Consider the following 7,346-nt stretch of genomic DNA (forward strand, 5'->3'; position numbering starts at 1 on the left):
GATCTTCTAGCTTTCATAGTCTCTGGTGAGAAGTCTGGTGTAATTCTGATAGGTCTACCTTTATATGTCACTTGACATTTTTCCCTTACTGCTTTTAATATTCTTTATTTAATGTATTTTGTGTTTTGATTATTATGTGATGGGAGGAATTTCTTTTCTGTCCAGTCTATTTGGTGTTCTATAGGCTTCTTGTATGTTCACAGGCATCTCTTTCTTTAGGTTACAAAGTTTTCTTTTATAATTTTGTTGAAGATATTTTCTGGCCCTTTAAGTTGGGAATCTTCACTCTCTTCTATAACTGTTATCCTTATGTTTGGTCTTCTCAATGTCCTGGATTTCCTGTTTGTTTTGGGTTAGGAGCTTTTTGCATTTTGCATTTTCTTTGACTGTTGTGTAAATGTTTTCTATGGTATCTTCTGCACCTGAGATTCTCTCGTCTATCTCTTGTATTTTGTTGGTGATACTTGCATCTAAAAATCCTGATCTCTTTCCTAGGTTTTCTAACTCCAGGGTTGTCTCCTTTTGTAATTTCTTTATTATTTCTATTTCCATTTTTATATCTTGGATGATTTTGTTCATTTATTTTGCCTGTTTGTGTTTTCCTATAGTTCTTTAAGGGATTTTTGTGTTTCCTCTTTAAGGGCTTCTACCTGTTTACCTGTGTTCTCCTGTATTTCTTTATTTATGTTCTCCTGTATTTATGTCCTTCTTAAAGTCCTCCATCATTGTCATGAGAAGCCACTTTAGATCCGAATCTTGCTTTTCCAGTGTGATAGTGTATCTAGGACTTGCTATGGTGGAAGAATTGGGTTCTGATGATGCCAAGTAACCTTGGTTTCTATTGCTTCTGTTCTTATGCTTGCCTCCCACCATCTGATTATCTCTAGTGCTTCCTGCCCTTGCTATATCTGACTGGAGCCTGTCCTTCCTGTAATCCTGATTGAGAAAGGACTCCTCAGAGTCCAGCTGTCTCTGTGATCCTGTGATCCTGAGATTCTGGGTGTCAAGCTGCCTCTGTGACCCTGACATCCTGGTGTGACCAAGCTCTGAGTGCTGTGGGACTGGACGCCAAGTTCTCACCCAAAGTAGACTGGAGCAGACGAGAAGGAACCCGAGCCACTGGTGAGGGCCTAAGACCTATGTTTTTAAATCATTTTTAGTTATATTTCACTTAAAGGTAGTTCCTTGCACAAATACAATGACCATCAGAAGGCTACGTTTTAAGGAGAGATGCTTCCACTGGTTGCCATGGCTGTCTGTCAGGGAGCTCTTACTCTTTGTCACTTAGCCTTACTAAGCCTAACTTAGCCTAACTCTAACCTGGTCCCCTGAACTCTCAGTACTAGTCCCTTGACTGAGGGAGTCCATCAAATTCTGTCCAGGTCTCTCCGTTACATAATTAATGTTCTGTCATTATTAGCTTTGTCCTTAATGCTCTCGGGAATGTTTGGATCAGACAGATTCTTATATTCATGGCAAGATCAACAGTCAGAATAGCATCATGACAATATTTCCCAGTGTCCCCACAGTGACATGATAAGAACCAGATGTGAAAACCTGTTTTCTGTGAGTGACAGAATCACCAGTAGGAAAAGGACACAGAGAGTCGTTCTCTTCACGTGTGTACAAAAGACAAAGGCAGTTGCTTCTTTTTCCTATTTCTGAGAACCTCCTTGAAAATGCCTTAGTGTAACCTCTTGGAATGTAAATAAATCTCCCCAGAGAAAAGATAATTCCAGTGTCTCCAATTTTACAACTCAGAGATGCCTTCAAGACTCAGGATTCCTCCCCTCTGAAGATATAAACACTTATCTCTGGAGTTAGGTAAATCCCTCCAGAGTTTCCATCATCCACTGAATTATAAATTATCATTTAAGGTTTTCCCCCTAGATTGGATCCAAGGTTCAGTCATATTTATTTAGGAAACCCTAGTATAAAGAAACTCAAATGCTTTCTCTTCAGTCTCACAATCCTCCCTAGGCTCTGCTCTGAAAATTCCCAAAAGAAGCTACAGCTAGGGTGGTTGGGTCTCCACTGCTGAATTTTCTATTGCTCAAGATCATTGTCCATGGTTGTCTCATGTCTAGTGTCTTACACACTGTTTTTGCTTTTTTGTGGTATTATTGGTTATCTGTGGTAAAGAGGATATATACTTACTTCCCATTACTTCATCTTGGAAGGAAGCCTAAGTCCTCTATTGCTTCATGTGTTTGCCCTTGATTTTCCCTTTGCTTAGCTCAGCCTTCATCAAGGTCCTTCAGTGTCTACCTGTGCAGGTTCACATCTGTCACAGTTCAATTTGATAAACTGTCTGTCTTTGATGACTTTCCCATATATACTGCTACATGGGAAGGTTCTACCTAATAAACACCCTGAAGCCTATTTCTCATATAACCTTGTTCTGGCTCAGTATTCTTCTCTGCTCCATATTTTTTTGATTGGTCCTGAAGAGACATAAGCCATAGACAGCCTATGAGGTGAAGAAAGCTGGATGCCAGATCTCTAACAAAAATTTCTTCACTCCTATGAAGGAATGGGGTGGGGGGGGGAATCACATAATTCCCCAAATACTGCTTCAGTTACACTTATTTTACAGCCAAAATGTTCGCATTAGGAAAATAGAATAGCTTGGCCAAGATTGCTTGATCAGACAGTGGATGGAGCTTGAGGATTCTTATGGAAAAATAGGAAGAAGGATTGTGGGTCCTGAAGGGGATAGGAACTCCACAGGAAGACCAGCAGAGTCAACTAACCTGGACCCTTAGGGCTCTCCACCAACCAACTAACCAACCAAAGAACATGCATGGGCTGGACCTAGGCCTCCCTGCTTATATGTAACAGATGTACAGCTTGGTCTTCATATGGGTCCTGGGCAACTGAAATGGGAGCTATCACAAAAGCTGTTACCTATGTGTGGGATATGTTCTAGCTGGGCTGCTTGTCTGGCCTCAGTGGGAGAGGAAGTGCCTAGCCTCACAGAGACTTGAAGTGCCAGGGTGTAGGGGAGGATACGGGGGTTGGGGGGGGGGCACCAGCTCGGAGGTGAAGGGGACAGGGAAGGGAAAGGATTGTGGAAGGGGGTGACCAGGAGCAGGGTGGTAAGCGTGATATAAAGTGAATAAGAATACAATTAAATTAAAAAGGAAGACTGCTTGATTAGAGATTTCAGAAGTGAAAGTGAGAAACATGATGTCTTAACTAGTAGGTATTTTTAAAAACAAAATCATCTTATTTAACTAATTTATAACTCCTCCACAAAAGCCTAGCTCTGTGGGGTTTTTTTTAATCTGTATGTAATAAAGTTGATTCAAAACAAATTACATTGAATTGAATGGAATGGAATGGAGTGGAATGGAATGGAATGGAGTGGAATGGAATGGAATGGAATTATAGAAAGTGAAGAGATGGGTTAATCACTGACATCCCAATGATAAGGGGGTGATGTGACCTCAGCTATCATTTCTTCATGGAGGAGTAAATTGTCTGCAGAGAGGTTCTCGGGACAATGTTAGGAATCCATGTCATACTTAATGGTCCATGTATTCCCTCTTCTGACTTGCCACTGAACTTACAAGTATTTCACCATGATGAAGTAATTCCAGATTTGTTTCCTTTTGGAAAGCAAAGCAAGATATTGAGGCTCCCAATAAATATCCATTGGTAACTGTGATAGAAGTTGCTGGATAGATTTCTTCCTCCCAATTGCTGTGGGAAACCCTTAGCAACTGGGAGTGCCCAGATTGAAAGCCTTGGGAAAACCTACTTCAAATCTCTCCATGGTTCATTAGCACTGCCGGTGTTGTCATTGTGCTCTATTCCAGAGGCTTTGTGATCGTGGCCACACATTCAGAGTCACGGGGACAGATACAGTTTCCTCTGAGTCTTTGAGGCATTATGCCAGGCTGAAATGAACGTGTCAGAACAGCGCATCTCTGGGTCACCTTCCTGACCTCCCCACTTCCTTCAGGTGGGAAAGGAGAGCAGGCTCACACAAATGGACTTCCAATGCTAGATGTTAGAAAATGTTCCTTCTGGATGCAGAACAACAATGATGCCAACATGAAGGAAAGCCCACACATTAGTGTCTGGTTTCACATTCTCCACACATGAACACATAATCCTAAAGACAGAAACTCTAGATGACACTAAGTGAACTTGTGGATAAGTCTTTATACATGAATTTTTAAATGCCCTGTCCTGTCGAAACTAAGTACATTTGGGTATGTGTTAACTTTCCTGACTTTAATCCTTGACCAGACTTCTATGGTCCTTTTTAATTACCATAGGACAATGTGCACAGGAGATTGATATCCAGACTCCTACTTGCATGCAAGCAGTTGTACGCAAGTGTGTAAACACACATACACACACCCATGTGACCTACGTGCTCTTCAAGTCTCTAAGAAGCCAGATTGTCCAGTAAGTGAAAATGATACCCTACGAATGTGTCCAGTGTTCTCTTAGCCTTCCCAAATCAGCAGGGCAAAATATCTTACAAACAAAACTACCAAGAAATCAGGCTCCTTGCGATATCTTGTTCACCCTGATCTTAGACATTTTTACAGAGGCTCATCCTAGCTATGACTTTTAAACTCCACCAGTGTTTTTTAAAGCTCCAAGCCCAGTTTCTTTACCAGACACAGTAATCTTTTTACCCAACAGTCTGGCCCTCCACTAATGACATAACCCCCTCCCTCTCTGCCTTTCCTCTTTAAACCAGGGCCAGTCCCTCTTCTGACACATTGTCCTTCAAGGTGTTATCACAGCTTTGTCACCTCTGATCACACAAATGAGCCTCGGATGTGACCTTTTAACTCTCCTGCCAGGCAAGAGGGATATTTTGAGCCATGAGAAAAGGAACTTGAAAGTTGGGAGGAGATGGTGCCATAAAGGGGACCTGGCTAGATTTTTTTCAAGGGTGAGGTCCTGTAAGCTGATTAACAAATGTAAATCACAAATTGCAAAAGGATTGAAGTAAAGGAAATATATAAAATTAGAAGTGGAACACTACATTCAATTTGGACAGATAACTTCTGCTCATAAATAGAATTCATTCCTTAGGCAGAGAAAAGAAGTCCAGACTGTCTTCCTGTACTCTTCTCTCCCCAGGCAAGAGTTTACAGATAACCTTAGACCCTGGAGACCATTCCTTCCTCTTCCCAAAAATGAGTGGAAGAGACATCAAAAGGCCAAGTTCCCAGTTACAACCACTGTGGGTCTGGCAATGTAAATAGTCGACTAACCTTTCTGAGCTGTAGTCTCTCATTTACAAAATGGAAATAATGATGCCTTTATTCTTGAGGTGTTGTGTGTATCCCTCTGTGAACTCTGAAAGGTTACATAAATAAGAAGAGCCTTCAGTATAATGATCCAGGTACATTTTCAAACCTCTAGAGTTAATGTCAAACCTTAGAAATCATGTGCTAGTGAGTTGTGGTGGGGGAAAATAATCCTGCTAGCCTGGGAAAGAATACATCTCACCATCCTAAGAAGATAGTCCTGATCATGCCCCATCACCACTTTGAAGAGTACAGTCCCTGGCATGGTATACTGACTGAACTGAAGAAAATAATTACGGCCAGAAATGAAACAGAAATAGACTTTTTTTTCAATATAGCATTCAACCTTGCAGAAATGCCTGGGGTAGAAGGGTGGAAACTGGGATAAGGAAGAGGAAAGAGGGAGGAAGAGAGGAGAAGAAAGAGGAAAAGAAGGGAGAGGGAGGGGAATGGACAAGGAAATGCTAAGAGTGTGTGTGTGTGTGTGTGTGCGCGTGTGCGTGTGTGTGCGCGCGCGCACGCGTGTGTGTGTGTGTGTGTGTGTGTGTGTGTGTGTGCACGTGTGTGTGTGAGAGCGTCCGTGCGTCCGTGCGTGCATGTCCGTACATGTGCGTGTGTGTGTGTGTGTGTGTGTGTGTGTGAGAGAGAGAGAGAGAGAGAGAGAAAGAGAGAGAGAGAGAGTGCGCGCGCACATGTGCACACAAGCGCATGTGCTAACTGCTTTACTCTCCTCTAACCTAACCCTGCCCCTCGGGCAAAATAGCTGTTATGATTGCTTTCATTTTTCCGCCAGGCTTATGTTCTAGGGAATGAGCCCAAGGTGCTAAAAACACGGACAGTAACACAGATTTGAACTTACACTCCTAGCATGTCTTTTCGATTCCTTCTTTTACTATCTGGATACCGAGAATGGCAAGATTTCTGTGTTAACTGATTCAGTAGGACACATGTTAAAATCAGACTCCCAGGCTCTAAAACACCACAGGCAGAGACTAATTGAAAATCCCAGAGGAGCCCAATCCAGTTTGGTCAAGGGAAGCCTGTCACACTCACAACATTCCTCTTGGGACTTCAACCTCAGAGCAGCCACAGCCTGCCCAGAATTTCCAGTCAGAGATTTCTCTTTAGATTTCCAGAGAGATACTTACGAGCGACTTAAGTTTATTTTTAAGCATTTTTGTTTCCCAAGGACCTTGAATGGTTTCTCCAGCTTCGGATCCTGCCTCTACCACCGTGTAACCCCGTTGGTCCTCCGCCATCCCGTCTTCTCTGGCTGCCACTTCCTCTTCTCACCGGAAATGCTCCTGAATCTGCATCCTTTATCTCTGTAGTCCCTGTCACCCTTGTCTTTCAGGAGCTCGCCTTGCCCCAGGTGACTGATCAAACAGAAGATTTTCCTAATCAAAGACAGTTTCCTCCCTAAGTGAAGTTCGAGTACAAGCTCTTAGGCTATGAACTTTTCACATCGCTATCCGTGCCTTTAATAAGTGTTTATTCCCCAGAGGTAAAATGACAAGGTGGCAAAACATGAAACTGCAGAGATGTCTGTGATCACGTGAACCCCAGCACCGATAAACCACTCAAGACTAATTAGCACTGGAAATCACAAACCCGGAGCTCTGTGATTATTATCAGATTTGCATAACTCATAATCTATTATAAATTCATTATAACAGGAGGTCTGTTCTCTCCCCCAACCCCCGCCAAAACATTAAAATATTCTGCTTTGGAGAAGAGAAAACAAGCCAGTGATGTGACAGTGTTCGATGTTAAAAAAAACTACCTTCTTCACCCAGATACTCTGACAGCTGCCCAGGCCAGAGATATCCAGCTCAAAGCGAATTCACTCCAAATGTCAAGACCAGCTGCTTTACCGAAGCTTTGATGGTTTGTAGATATTTGTTTTATATTTCCCATCAATCCCTTGTTCCCAGTGCATTCCCCATTCTGTTGACACATTTATAGAATCATGATCGATATTGGGGCATTAACTCACTTTCCCACCACTATCAATTTTATGCATGAAGCCCACTCATCAAGCATTTATGGAGAGATTAACCATGGAGA

The 7,346-nt window shown here is 42.3% G+C and overlaps 1 long non-coding RNA gene across 2 annotated transcripts in view; it reads right to left on the minus strand.

Moving 5' to 3' along the window:
- Positions 1 to 6,557, minus strand: part of LOC116070653 — a 44,317-nt gene extending 37,760 nt beyond the window's left edge. For both annotated transcript variants that reach the window (XR_004110494.1, XR_004110493.1), the window contains exons 1-2: positions 6,428 to 6,557; positions 5,244 to 5,328 (exon numbers count right to left, since the gene is read on the minus strand). This is a non-coding gene — a long non-coding RNA (uncharacterized LOC116070653). The remainder of the gene's footprint in view (positions 1 to 5,243; positions 5,329 to 6,427) is intronic.
- Positions 6,558 to 7,346: the final 789 nt, after the last annotated feature.

This window comes from Mastomys coucha, unplaced genomic scaffold (genome assembly GCF_008632895.1).
Source record: "Mastomys coucha isolate ucsf_1 unplaced genomic scaffold, UCSF_Mcou_1 pScaffold22, whole genome shotgun sequence".
Classification (NCBI taxonomy): domain Eukaryota; kingdom Metazoa; phylum Chordata; class Mammalia; order Rodentia; family Muridae; genus Mastomys; species Mastomys coucha.